This window comes from Ursus maritimus, unplaced genomic scaffold (genome assembly GCF_017311325.1).
Source record: "Ursus maritimus isolate PB19 unplaced genomic scaffold, ASM1731132v1 scaffold_5, whole genome shotgun sequence".
NCBI lineage: Eukaryota > Metazoa > Chordata > Mammalia > Carnivora > Ursidae > Ursus > Ursus maritimus.
In genome coordinates this window covers 15893885-15907492 of record NW_024426663.1, presented here as the reverse complement: position 1 = coordinate 15907492, position 13608 = coordinate 15893885, and the positions used below count along the sequence as shown (strand labels likewise).

Genomic DNA, 13608 nt, shown 5'->3' with positions numbered 1-13608 from the left:
TTCTGTCAAGTCAACCCCTAGGCATCCCTGAGGACTCTCACAACTGAGACCTCCTTGATGAGCTCCACATCCATATTTGCACCTCTGCATACTTCCACCAAGATGAACTCCTGCTACTTCAAATTCAGTATCCAAACTCGCATTCATCCTCTCACTGTCTCCTCCTGACCCCATACTAAGCTCCTTTGCTGTGATTTTGGTGTATTTAGGGAAGACAAGTCAGTTCATCCCATTGAAAGAGGCTCTCCCAACATGCTTGGTTCAGGCTGGTCCAACACCCCCAGCTTATCACCTTAACATTATTCTGTTGGTTTGGAATGACACATCAGCTGGTTCATTTGACCCTAGTGGGTATTGGTTCTGTGTAACTGCAGGAAACAGAGAACAAAGTAAGAATGTAGTAAAAGCACTGCTTAAGGAAGATCACTCTGGCAGTAAATTGAAGGGATTTAGGCCTGAATCTGAAACCTCAGTCTGAGACTGAGGATGAAAAGGTGGGAGTAGCAGTGGGAATAGAGACACAGGAACATTTGTGTGAGACATGCTGAGAGAAATGTTGCTGGGAGCCAGTTCCATTCAGCTGGAGTAGAAGATATGTTTAGTTGCTGTCATTTATGCTTTTTTACTTGGCTTTTCATACTGGTCAGGAGAATAAAGCAATTCATTTGTGATAACAGGAGGTAAACGGCAGTGACTGCCTGGTGCTGGAGGACCCTGGGCCAGGCCCGCGGGGCTCCCATTTGCACTAGAGGGCTCAGTAGGCCAATTAGCATAAAGACCACTAGGGCTGCATTTGGAGAAGTGAGCCATTTTTCTCTACCACCTCCCTTCCCCTTCCTAGAATTCACAGGAGGTTTTTCCTAAGAACCACCCTATGCCAGAGACAGCCACAAAAGAACAGGAAAGAGCTTGCTGGATTTTTGTTTTACACATTTCTAATCCTCTACTATTGCCCTTTCTTCGGTGATATTTTAGCAGAACTGAAAAGTACAGAAACAGATTAGATTAAAATCTATATTTTAATCCTCTCGTTGCCAAATTCCCATGAATTTATGTTAATTAAATAACTCGAATCAGGCCCTCATTTACACATTTACTCCTTAATTATTGTGATTATCTTCACTTTAAAATTCTGCATCAACTAGAAATGAGTCCCATAAAACAAAAAATATTATGACATATTAATGTTGACATAAGGGGAAAATATGAACATTTCAAAGGATTTTTCCCTCTTTTACTACACATACATGTAAGAGTTGAATTTGAGGCAATTATTCAAGCCTTTCAGAGTTCAAATATCTGGATAGCTAAAGGAAACATTTCAAACTTAACTATTTACATCTTTTAATTTGCCATTATATTTAGTGAGTATTGACAATTTCAAATGACATATGTCATTTTGTATTGTAATAAAACTGGAATAAATAGCATAATTAGAAAAAAATAGCATAATCAGAGAACTTAGCAAGAGAATAAAGTGCTTCCCTTTTACAAATGTACTTTTCGCAGTGGTGTCTGATTTCACATCTCCGCACATAGTAGCCTCTTTTGTGGCTGAGCAGAGCTCCACAAATGAGAAATCATGAAGACTGAGCCTCTATAGTGATGCACAATTGCCAGAAAACTGAGCGGTGAATGAAGCCCTGATGCGGCTTCTGCTGTTTACGTACTCAGGCTCATTATGGGCTGAACCAGTAGCCCACTGAAAAGCGTATTGAGTTATATATACCCACACTGTAGATAAGCCTGTATTTTAAAATGACAGTCTTGACTTACATTTACTTTCTTCAAACTCCTTTCAAACATAGAGAATTACGAGAGCAGGTAGAGAACACAGAACTACAGTGGAGGAGGAACTCTTATGTGTATCGCACTGTAACACTTCACATAAATAAGTAGGTGTTCTGAGAATGTAACATCATTAGTAACCCCAAAGTCTTGGGGTGAAGGGTGTGGGCCTACAATGGAAGCCTAAAACTATATTCCCATCTCAGTATCATATCAAAAACCAGACATATAAAACACACACACACACACACACACACACACACACACACACCCCAACGATTGTGGCAGTAATGATGCCCTTAGAAGCCACTCCAGTGAATGCTTCTGCAATCCTGAACTAGAGTTTCTCAAAATGTCATGTCACACCTTTTACTTTTGTTCATGCTTTTCTCTCCTGTGCCGTGAACACCTTTGCTTCTGTTTTTTCCCTAACACTGACCGGTCAGCTTAGACTGAGTTCCAGCCATCCTGCTTTTGGAAAGCCTGGTCTGACGCCACAGGCTGGGTTAGGTGCTCCTCTCCGTCCAACAGCATTCCAAGCATATCTCTAGTAACCATAATACTTGAAAGGATTTGCCCCATTGTAAGTGATCTGAGGGCAGAGAGTGTGTGTACCTTTTCATCTTTTCTTCCCTTGCTTTGGCACAGTGCTTGTCACTATGGACACCGAAGGGACAGGCGTGGCACTAAACCAAAGTGCAGAATCAAACATTCCAGGAGAGGTCGGAGGAAACAGGAGATTGCCAACATACCATAGAGTTGATCCTGTGCTACGATTAAACTGGAGTGCTTCGTCCAAGCATTTACCCCACGTATCTTGCCTCTAAGCTCTAATTATGTTCCTTCCTTCCCACTGCATACTGCTTCCCAACATCTCATGGTAAAATCCTACCCATGCTTCCAAGTCTCCAGCAAATTACCTGTTCCCAATGAATTTCTTATTTTTCAACTGGATATTATTTCTGTGACCCTAACCCACAGACTTGTTGTTGTTGTTCTTATGACATTTACTTTATTCAGCTTTTCCCATTATTTATATATTTCTCTCCTATCCATCTTTGTGCTCTTGGCTTTATACACACTAATACTCTATAAATAGTTCTTTAATTGAATGCAGTTAACCTAAGGCAAAAACAATTTGTAGTAATGATATACTGGTAATATATAATAAATATTACTTTGTTAAGATCATGACCTATAAAGAAATAAATGTTTTCTTTAAAAAATCGTAAGTTATATGAATTTGTATTTTCACATGAATGTTAATAGTGGCTTTATTTGTAATAGTCAACAATTGGAAATAATTCCAATGTCCATCAACAAATTAATGAACAATAAAAACATGCAACAACAGGGATGAATCTGAAAATAATTATCCCGAGTAAAACAGAAAAAAAGAGTATTACTGTATGATTCCATTCATATAAAAGTCCAGAAAATGCAAACTATAGTGACCAAAGCCGATCTCTGGTTTCTAGGGAATGGAGGAGGGCTAGGCGGGAAGCATTATCAAAGGGCATGAGAAACACTTGGGGATAAGGGAAATGTTCACGGTCTTGATTCTGGTGATGTTTTAAAGTATACATATTATGTCAAAACTAATTTGTACTTATCACTTTGTATACTTTATCATATAATCATCAATTATATCTCAATAAAGCTATTTTTAAAATTCCTCTTTAAAAAGAATTTGTGATAAATAATTTGATTTGGTTCTTATATATATTTTCTGTATGTGGTGAGCCAATTAAAGAGGACAAACTGCACTAAAAGTCTTAGAACTATTTTAATATGAGAGTGAGAACTGTTAATACTAATCTGTTTTGAATATTAAAGCAGATTCTTCAACCTGGCAACAAATATGTGTTAGAATGATCTGTAGTTCAGATTCCTTGCTAACCACTGATACATTTGTGTGAAGTTATACATGCCTCTTCATTTTAATTACTTCACTAATTTTGTAATTAAAAAAAATTAAAGCCAGGTTTTTAGAATTCTTATTTTCTCTTTTCCAAAAGAATCCTATGTTGGGTTTTAATCCCATCAGAGATGGTGCTGATCACGCTTATCCTCCCACAGAGGACCCCAAGGGTCCTACCCTTGTAGTCCAAGGGTTAGAGCACGCTAAGATTCAGAAAAGACTTCAATTCAGAGTAACTTCTCCACCTAATTGACCAGAGGTAGGAATCCACCCTTGTCCCTGGCCTCCCTTAGGAACTGCCACATAACAAGACATTCCGATCCAATCCATGAGATGTTTACTGACCATAAGTAAATGGTATATATTTCTATGTCCTTACAGATACAGACCATGAAGGCCCCACCAACATACCTGTAAGGATTACTTCTGTGAAATCAGATGTGGCCAATATGTGCATCAGAGCCCTCAGCTAAGTTTGAGGTAAGAGGCCAGATGAAGGAACATTCTAAGAGAAGGAGGTTCCTGAAGATCAGGGAGTAAGGCCCAGTGGACAAGGGAGGAGGAAAACATTACAGCCTCTGCCCATTCTCTAGCCACCAGTCCATTCTGTCACCAAGAAGCCAGAGCTCATTTCCTGGGCTGCTGGAGCTTTTAAGATTTCAGGGAAAATCTAAGTAGCCCCTAAAGAATGAGATATCTACCTCCCCTTATTCTCTGGTAAATTTCATCCATTGCTGAAGGAATAAATACACAGTCTTTTCATTACCCTCCTCCCCAAAGAACCTTGTCTTTTTTGGTGAATCCTGCTTCCTCTGCTCAGGAAGAACAGATGTAAGGGTTGGGAGTTAGAATGTACATGGTGTATTAGACATTGTATCAGGGTCCACTTTTCTCACCCATGCTTTTGCCTACCAGTTCTGGACAAAACAGGTGTGATTATCCTTGATGATCTCACCTCTTCCTTTTAGTATCTCCCTTCCTTTTTCTCTCATGCCACCCCTGGGCTACACAGAACTACTTGTAGTTAAAACATTTTAGCATTGAAAGGAACATTAAAAGTCATCTATTACAACCACTAGAGAGACTCTCCTGAAATCCTTGTCAAACAAAAACAACTGGCTTATACTGTAAAACTATTTTAGCTAACTGAACAAAAGAATCCATGCCAATAACCAATGTGAGAAGACTGAAGGAGATTCTTGGGCTCTTCCCTTCTCCCAGGCAACAAACATATGTTACAATGATGATTCACTAAAGATAATATTTGATTCAATACTTCAGGGAGGAAGGGAAGAAGAGAGGAGAAGAGGATATGATGGATAGATAGAGGAGTGCTGTTTTTTTTTTTTTTTTTTTAGCACATAGGAATAGCAAGGATTTAAGTCCCAAGAATGCTATTCTTTAAACTGGAACCTATCCTGGAAAATCACAATGAAATGTGCCAAGAGACCATTTGTGACCAATGATTAGAATGCCACTATGTACTTACTTTGTAAAGATTCACTCTTGCATAATTAGCTCTCAACAAGTGTAAAAGCATGCCTTGATGTGGTAAGGCATAATTTTATTTATTTTTCTATATGATGTTCATAAAAAATAAGTTATGCTTTATTCAACATATACTAGATACTTCTCATTTCTAATAGTGTCAATATGTTTTTATTGGTAAAAATCAAATATATGAAAACTACATTTTAACCAAATAATATCTGTTGCTATTGTTGCTTTTAACTTTGAAAAGTTAATTTCACATTTCATTTTCACCATGTTACAATTCTGTGAGATGGATGGTATTAGTAATAAACAGGTGAACAGGCACTATGAGACTTGTTCAAGTCAGAGAGTTAGTGATCTGTTATTATTAGTTAGTTATCTGTGGTGCCATATCTGGGATATGTCTCCTGGGCTCCACGTCTGGGCTGTCTTTAGCTCAAAAATGTACTTTGAGTGGACTGCACTGCACCCCTCTGTGAGCTCTCACTTAGGTCCTGCCGATGGTCTTTACAGAAACTGATTGAAATCTCAAATGGAATCTACCTATTACCATTTCTCATCAGTTTGCCACATGTCCTGTTCCACAAGCTCTTCTCAGGAGACAGGAGCCACGAGTGCAACTCTGTCATGTTAATCATTTGATAAACATTTTCCAAGGGAAATGAATATGTTAAACTCCAAATACAGTGTACAAATATGTTGAGTCTATCTAAGGTCTCAGATCCAGAAAGTCGTATGAAAAGAACAAGTGAAACTGTATTTTCCTCTTTTGGAAGCATTAAAGATGTCTTCTTTAATTATTACACTAAAGAGTCTCTAACCGACAACATATGCTTGCTAATAATTTTTGTCTTGCAGCAATATGAATGTTTTCTAATGGGAGGCATTTAAATGCCTTAGTTGAAGATTGATTCAAAGAAAAGCTCTCTTTTGGATTCATCTCAACATCTATCAGGTGGTATTATTTTTCCAATACTCTTTTACGCTATCCTTTGCTTTCGAAAGAGCTTATGTCCAACCTATAATTATTTTCTGCTAATTAGAGTAATTCATGGTTAATTATTCAAAATGATTCCTCTTCAAAATCAAATCCATTTCTTGTCATGACATTAAAAAAAGATACAAATAAAATATTATCAGAATGCAAACTTCTGTCAGAAGGGAATACTTTTTAAAAAATTTTCTTTAAATAGCATTAAAATCTTTTTCCACCAGCAAAGGCTCCATGATTGCCTACTTCAATTAATATGAACTAGAGAAGGGCAACTGAACCATGAAGTGATGACTGTCAATGTTTTTGATAATTACTAAAGATTAGTTATATTGACTATATTGGAGTAAGTAATTTACTATATCCTTAAAGAAGAGTTGTAAAGCAGTAAGACCTAAAAAGGGTAAGGGCGAACAGTGAATATGTGAACTTGAGACCCTGGATGTCTACAGTCGTACTTTGAAGACGTATGCTGCTTTGTGGACTCTCGTGTGGCTGAATCTTCTTTTCCTGGTATTGTCTCAGTCCTGCTACCTCAAGAGGCAGCTCCTTCCCTCTGGTATCTCCTAGAAAGCCCTGGAGCTCCCTCTTTTTCTAAGCGAGGATCATGCTTTGCCTGTATTTGGACCATTACCCCACTTTGATCTCACTCTCCATTTTGTTCTATTCTGATTATTGTATGAAACCCAACTGCCTTTCCTGAGAGGGTAAGGTTCTCCTCTACCTACATTTTTCTTAGGCTATACTTAGTTAAGTTTTCTACATACATTTACCGAGTACCTTCAGTGTGCAAAGTCCTAAAGTTGTATAATTTAAATGAAGCAAGTTGAACATGTCAACTTGTATGCCATAAACAGTTCTATTAGAGTCAAAGGGAATAAAATTATAGATGCATAAATGTAAGCTTAAGAAAAAAAAAAAAAAAGATCTTTAGAAATGGCAGCTACTTCTAGGATTCATAAGACCAGAAAAGAAAATAATCTATCTGGGAAATGCCAAAATTGTTGCTAAAGGAAAGCAAACTACTTGTACTTTGATGAGGACTGATTACCACCTTGTTCTTAATCTTCACTGAAACTCCTCAACTTATTTGCCTCCCCCACCCACCAATGGGAATACAGCTCAACTTTTACAATAAAAATTAACTTTAGAAAATTCTTCTTGAGCATCTAGATTTTCCTAAGAGCCATGACGAAAACTAGGAAAACAACACATTTAGATGGTAAGTGACCTTATAATGCCTGTGACAAGGACAGTCATGCTTGCTAAATAGTTCATGAATCCCTTTTCAGTTTCGATGGAGCCACGTGACTTGTTTTGGCTTCTGGATTATGAGATTTACCAGGTGTCAAAGCATTTAACTGCCAATGGGAGGAGACCCTCTAGTGGGCTCTTTCATCACCATGACAACGAGAGACACCATGTGTTAAGATGACTGATTCAAAGATGTAAGTGGCCTTGGTTGCTAATGCTCTTGAGAGTTGCCGGAGCTCCCAGTCACTTTGCAGTCTTCAACATACAAAAGTCATGACATTAATCTGTGCCCTATGTGGTGTAGGAGGGTCTTACGGTACATCTTTCTAATGAATGAAAATGTTCCATATAGGCACATTTCTCTCTAAATGCCAGAGGAAGTTTACACAGGCAGCATAGGGCCATAATTGCAAAACCCCCTTTTTGTGTTTGCAGAAGTAATTCCGTATCTTCCATATTTAGAAATCAGTATGAAAGACTGCATGTTGTTTATTAGGAGGGACTAAAGCTAATCAAACAATGAAAAAAAAAAGTATATACCCAGAGCAATCTACACTTTCAATGCTATCCCGATCAAAATACCAATGACATTTTTCAAAGAACTGGAACAAACAGCCCTTAAATTTGTGTGGAACCAGAAAAGGCCCCGAATCGCCAAGGAATTGTTGAAAAGGAAAAACAAAGCTGGGGGCATCACAATGCCGGATTTCAAGCTGTACTACAAAGCTCTGATCACAAAGACAGCATGGTACTGGCACAAAAACAGACACATAGACCAATGGAACAGAATAGAGAACCCAGAAATGGACCCTCGGCTCTTTGGGCAACTAATCTCATCTGGTGGGAAAAAGACAGTCTCTTCAATAAATGGTGCTGGGAAAATTGGACAGCTACATGCAAAAGAATGAAACTTGACCACTCTCTCACACCATGCACAAAGATAAACTCTAAATGGATGAAAGATCTTGATGTGAGACAGGAATCCATGAAAATCCTAGAAGAGAACATAGGCTGCAACCTCTACGACATCGGCCACAGCAACCTTTTTCATGACACATCTCCAAAGGCAAGAGAAACAAAAGATAAAATGAACTTGTGGGACTTCATCAAGATAAAAAGCTTCTGCACAGCCAAGGAAACAGTCAAAACAACTAAGAGGCAGCCCACGGAATGGGAGAAGATATTTGCAAATGATACTACAGATAAAAGACTGGTATCCAAGATCTACAAAGAACTTCTCAAACTCAATACACGAGAAACAAATAAACAAATCAAAAAATGGGCAGAAGATATGAACAGACACTTTTCCAATGAAGACATACAAATGGCTAACAGACACATGAAAAAATGTTCAAAATCATTAGCCATCAAGGAAATTCAAATCAAAACCACACTGAGATACCACCTTACGCCAGTTAGAATGGCAAAAATAGACAAGGCAAGAAACAACAATTGTTGGAGAGGATGTGGAGAAAGGGGATCCCTCCTACATTGTTGGTGGGAATGAAAGTTGGTACAGCCACTCTGGAAAACAGTGTGGAGGTCCCTTAAAAAGTTAAAAATTGAGCTACCCTATGATCCAGCCATTGCACTACTGGGTATTTACCCCAAAGATACAGACGTAGTGAAGAGAAGGGCCATATGCACCCCAATGTTCATAGCAGCAATGTCCACAATAGCTAAATCGTGGAAGGAGCCGAGATGCCCTTCAACAGATGACTGGATTAAGAAGTTGTGGTCCATATATACAATGGAATATTACTCAGCTATCAGAAAGAACGAGTTCTCAACATTTGCTACAACATGGACGGCACTGGAGGAGATAATGCTAAGTGAAATAAGTCTGGTGATGGGTAGTAAGGAGGGCACGTATTGCATGGTTCACTGGGTGTTATACGCAACTAATGAATCATCGAACTTTACATCAAAAAAAAAAAAATTTTAAAAAAATTTATATTACTCCGCTTCTATAATTCATTGAACCATACAAGAAAGCAGAATGAAGGTAATAATGGATTTTTAAAAATCTATATGGAAAATTGCTGCGCTATTCAACTCTTTGAAACTGTTGCTAAATTTTGGTATATTTTGGCTTATGTATCAAAAATAGTAATATAATCATTCCTATCTGAATGAATATTCAAAGATTTGAAGAATTTTTATCATGACATTTAAATAAAACATTAAAATATTAAAAATATAAAATTAAAAAATTAAATAATAGATAAATGTTCAATTACAGATTATTCATATATTTGGAGCATTCATTTTAGGATATATTTTGTAGGCTTTTCACATGATAATGTAGAACATCAGCTTTCAGATGGGATACAGTAACAATCATTTATCTGATTAAAAATGGGAAGAGTTATAGCCAAAATGATACAACTGTATGCGTCTGCATAACTATTTTATCTAGACTACAGCCTGATTTCCAAAATTTGAGCACATCCTTTGAATTTTGCATAAGTGAACATGTGAGTTGCTTCAGGGAAAAATAGAGAACTACCCTGAAAAGAAGAATCCATGATAGGACAAGCAATAAAGGATCAGTGAAGACAAAGAAAATGATCGGCATCGCCAACTCATGGCAGCTACATAGAATTGCAGGGAGTGACTTCAGAAGGTGCACGAATTGTTAAGGCAAATGGTCGAAGGAACTTAGTAGGATGGATAGATATTGGAGTATGACTTTCTGTTATGAAAGCAGAGACTCACCTAACTTGAGATGCAGTTATGTTTCACATACAACTTTGTGAGGCTGTATTTTCTTTCTTAGTGTAATTCCAGTTGTTGTTCATGGAACAACTTAAAGGAAATTTAGGTCAGCTGATATATTTTTACTCTCCACATTTGAATCTGAAGCCCAACAATTTCCATTGAGGATTCTCGTAGAACTTCGTTTTAGTTATGTTTTAATAAAGCCTTATTTGTATTGACTTCTGAGGTGGCATGGCATTCCCTTACTGATAAACTGTTTGGGTTTAGTTTTTTTATGGAGAGATTTTAATGTAATATGATAGATTCATCCACTGTTTTTCAGGTTTTATATGCCTGCCTGGAAGCCTTTGATAACTTGCAATAATAAAATGAATTTGACTTTTAGGGTAGACACTCTTGTAATTGGTATTTTTACCAACTCAGGGCATTTATTTTTCCAAAGAAAAATAAAGTGCATTCTTTCCATCCTTGGGGAATGAAGAGTAACGGAATTGCAATTTACAAAAAAGTTGTGAGAGATTCCATAGTTGAGATGAAAAAAAATCACACAGATCTATTTCTTACTTTAGACATGATCTTTGTATAACTCAAAAAAAGGAATTTTTCCCATATCTTAAATTCATTTACTTTCTGTGTAAAGTAATTAGGGATCAAGGTATAATAAAATAGTTTTAAAAATGTATTAACAGGTAGTAGGTTAGGCTAGTATGGACTAAAAGCCTGCATAGGAAATATTATTTTAACTTTCAAAATTGTATATTTTCAATACTGAAAAATGGGGTTTTGAACACAGAAGTGATTTTGATAAATGACAGAATTCTGCCTAAGGCCACAGTAGAGACAAGAACAAGGAACATAAAAATAGGGAACCTACAAATTAGCATGTTATTATGATTATTCTCTTCTACAGCATTTAAGAACAGTTTTGAAAAGATCCAAAGTCTTCAGCAGTTTAAACTTATTTCTACTGTACCTAACTAGCATGTACTATAACTCAAATGGACAAGGTTGCCTGAGAAATATTGGCACAACTCTTGTATAGCAATGAGGCATTACTGAACAATATTTTTTGGATGATAAACAGTAATGGAAATTTGAGATTGAAATGGCCTTTTCAAGGGAGTAGGTCACACCTACGAAAACACAAGATAGGTATTTAAGTTTGTCTCTCATTCCTGGGTATTGAGCTTCTTCAAGTGTTTGTGCGTTAGTCAATTTGACACCTCAAGGATCCCTAATTTTTATGAAGATGTCAGCACGCTGGTAACATTTTTTGAAAGATCTATTTAAAAAAAAAAAGTCTGTATCTTCCTTGCCCCAAGACTGAATATAATTTTTCATGGTAGTTACAGGGCTGATGAAATACTGAATGGGTTGTGGGAGGAGGGGGTGCGTTTGGGGCAGGGTGGAGGAATATGAGGATTCCAATAATTTTCTCCAGTGATAATACTCTGTTTCAATTCTCAAGAAACAAAAGTAATAACTACTACTTAGTAGGCTTTGCTAAAAACTTCAGGAAAGAAAATCACTGAGCCTCGGTTTCTTCATCTGTATGTAAGGGCAATGTCTAGCTCTCAGGTTATCACGGGGGAAAAATTACACAATATATACAAAGCCAGTCCAAGTTAAACTCTATAAAGGTTTAAAATCCACAGGTGTACTTTAACTGAAAAATCCCACATGAGTTTTAACCTGTAGATATATTCCTGATGTGGTGAACACACTAAAGGAAAAAAATGCTGTATCATTAAGAAAGAAACACTGCCTAATATAGATGTCATCTCTGTCATCAGACTCCGACGCTCCTATACATTGCAACCCTTCAGGACATTCCAGTGTTGCTCTTCCTCCATGTAAGATAGGGTTATGTCCCAATAAACCCATAAACCCATCATAAGTTGAAGCTATTTTAAGTTGAAAATGCATTTAATGAACCTAACCTACTGAACGTCGTAGCTTAGTCTATCCTACCCTAAATGTGCTCAGAACACTCACATTAACCTGCAGTTGGGCAAAACCATCTAACACAAAGTCTATTTTGTAATAAAGTGTTACATATCTCATGTAATCTCTTGAGCACTACCCTGAAAGTCAAAAATGAAATGGCTATATGAGTTCAGAATGGTTGTATCCGTTGTTTACACCCTTGTGCTCGTATGGCTGACTGGGAGCTGGGGCCCAATGCCCGGCATCAGGAGAGAGTAGTGTACCCCTAGCGCTAGCCTGCGAAAAGATCAAACTTCCAAGTGCGAGTTTTTACTGCATGTGTATTGCTTTCGCACCATCAGGAAAGCCCCAAAATTGTTAAGTCAAACTATCATAAATTGGGGACTGTCTGTATATAATCTCAGATGCCTTTGACCCATCACCAGTCGCTGCCACACTCAACTCACATTTTCTTATTGCAAATCTTATTTTTGTGTATTTCTAAATTCAGGTTTCAATGGTCAAATAATATCGGACTTGCAAAAAACAAATATAGTTACTAATATAGTCACTCATGGGAAAGAGTAGTTTGAGGTTTTTTTTCTGATCTCATTTATATTACTACTTTCATTGCAGCAAAGTTTTAGGTAGGCCTGTAAAATTGTCCTGCTTGTTTCCAGTACTAAAATAAACTTCTGAGGAGTTCATTTCTCTCTCCTGCCTGTATACAAATGTTGTATCGTAAGTATTCCGAGAACAGTCTGTTATCAGTATTGGTGTTTTCTCCTGGAGCTTGTTTCCCTTCTAGTTTCTAAATTTGAGCGTCTTGGAGTTCTCTTAGATTTTTCCCTTTCCATCTACATATTTATATTCATTAAGTCTAATTTATACTTTCTTTTATTTTTTCTTTTCTTTGGCTCTTTCTTTCCTAGTTTACTGCTAATTTCATTCCAGTGTACCTCCAGTAATCTTCCACGCAAACTGTGAAAACTCATTTTCCATGAGGGTCCAACAAGGTAGGCAGGTCTCCTTCTTCACCAAATACCTGCTGGCTTTGGGCAGCTGGCTGTGGGAGTATGGGTGGTTTTCTTTGGGCAGAGAAAACCTTGCAGTGGGGATGTCTGGCCTGAGACCTGAATGATGAGAAGGGGTAAGCCTTGAGAGGCGGCGATGGGGGTGCAAGGCTTGATGCGTGTGAGGAAAAGAAGGCTAGCAAACAGGACATGGGCAGTGAGAAGAGAGGCCCAGAGGTGGGAGGGTAGCCAAGTCACACAGGGCCTCATGGAGTCTGCCATTTTTTTTTAAGTATGCTGGAAAATCATGGAGGGATTTTAAGCAAGGGGAATGACAGGATCTGATTTACTTTTTGAATGGTCACTCTGGTTGCTCATAGATGGATGCTGTGGAGATAGAGTCGAGGGAGCCTTCCTAAACACTCCTTCTGCTGAACTTCCTGAAATTCCCTCTCTTACTCACTTGGCTTGTACACATATGCAATCTTGTATTATTCCAC

General features: G+C 37.7%; 1 protein-coding gene and 1 long non-coding RNA gene across 5 annotated transcripts in view; one reads left to right on the top strand and one right to left on the bottom strand.

Moving 5' to 3' along the window:
- KIAA0825 (KIAA0825 ortholog) overlaps window positions 1-13608 on the bottom strand; it is a 365682-nt gene that overhangs the window by 57365 nt on the left and 294709 nt on the right. The gene's annotated exons all lie outside the window — the stretch shown is intronic.
- The window catches only part of LOC103672174, a 108032-nt gene that overhangs the window by 79361 nt on the left and 15063 nt on the right, over window positions 1-13608 (top strand). For 2 of the 4 annotated variants that reach the window (XR_005832399.1, XR_571106.2), the window contains exons 2-4: window positions 4091-4189; window positions 6062-6158; window positions 13028-13111. This is a non-coding gene — a long non-coding RNA (uncharacterized LOC103672174). Of the gene's footprint in view, window positions 1-4090; window positions 4190-5067; window positions 5261-6061; window positions 6159-13027; window positions 13112-13608 lie in introns of all 4 variants that reach the window. The other 2 variants (XR_005832400.1, XR_005832401.1) reach the window with 2 other exon arrangements.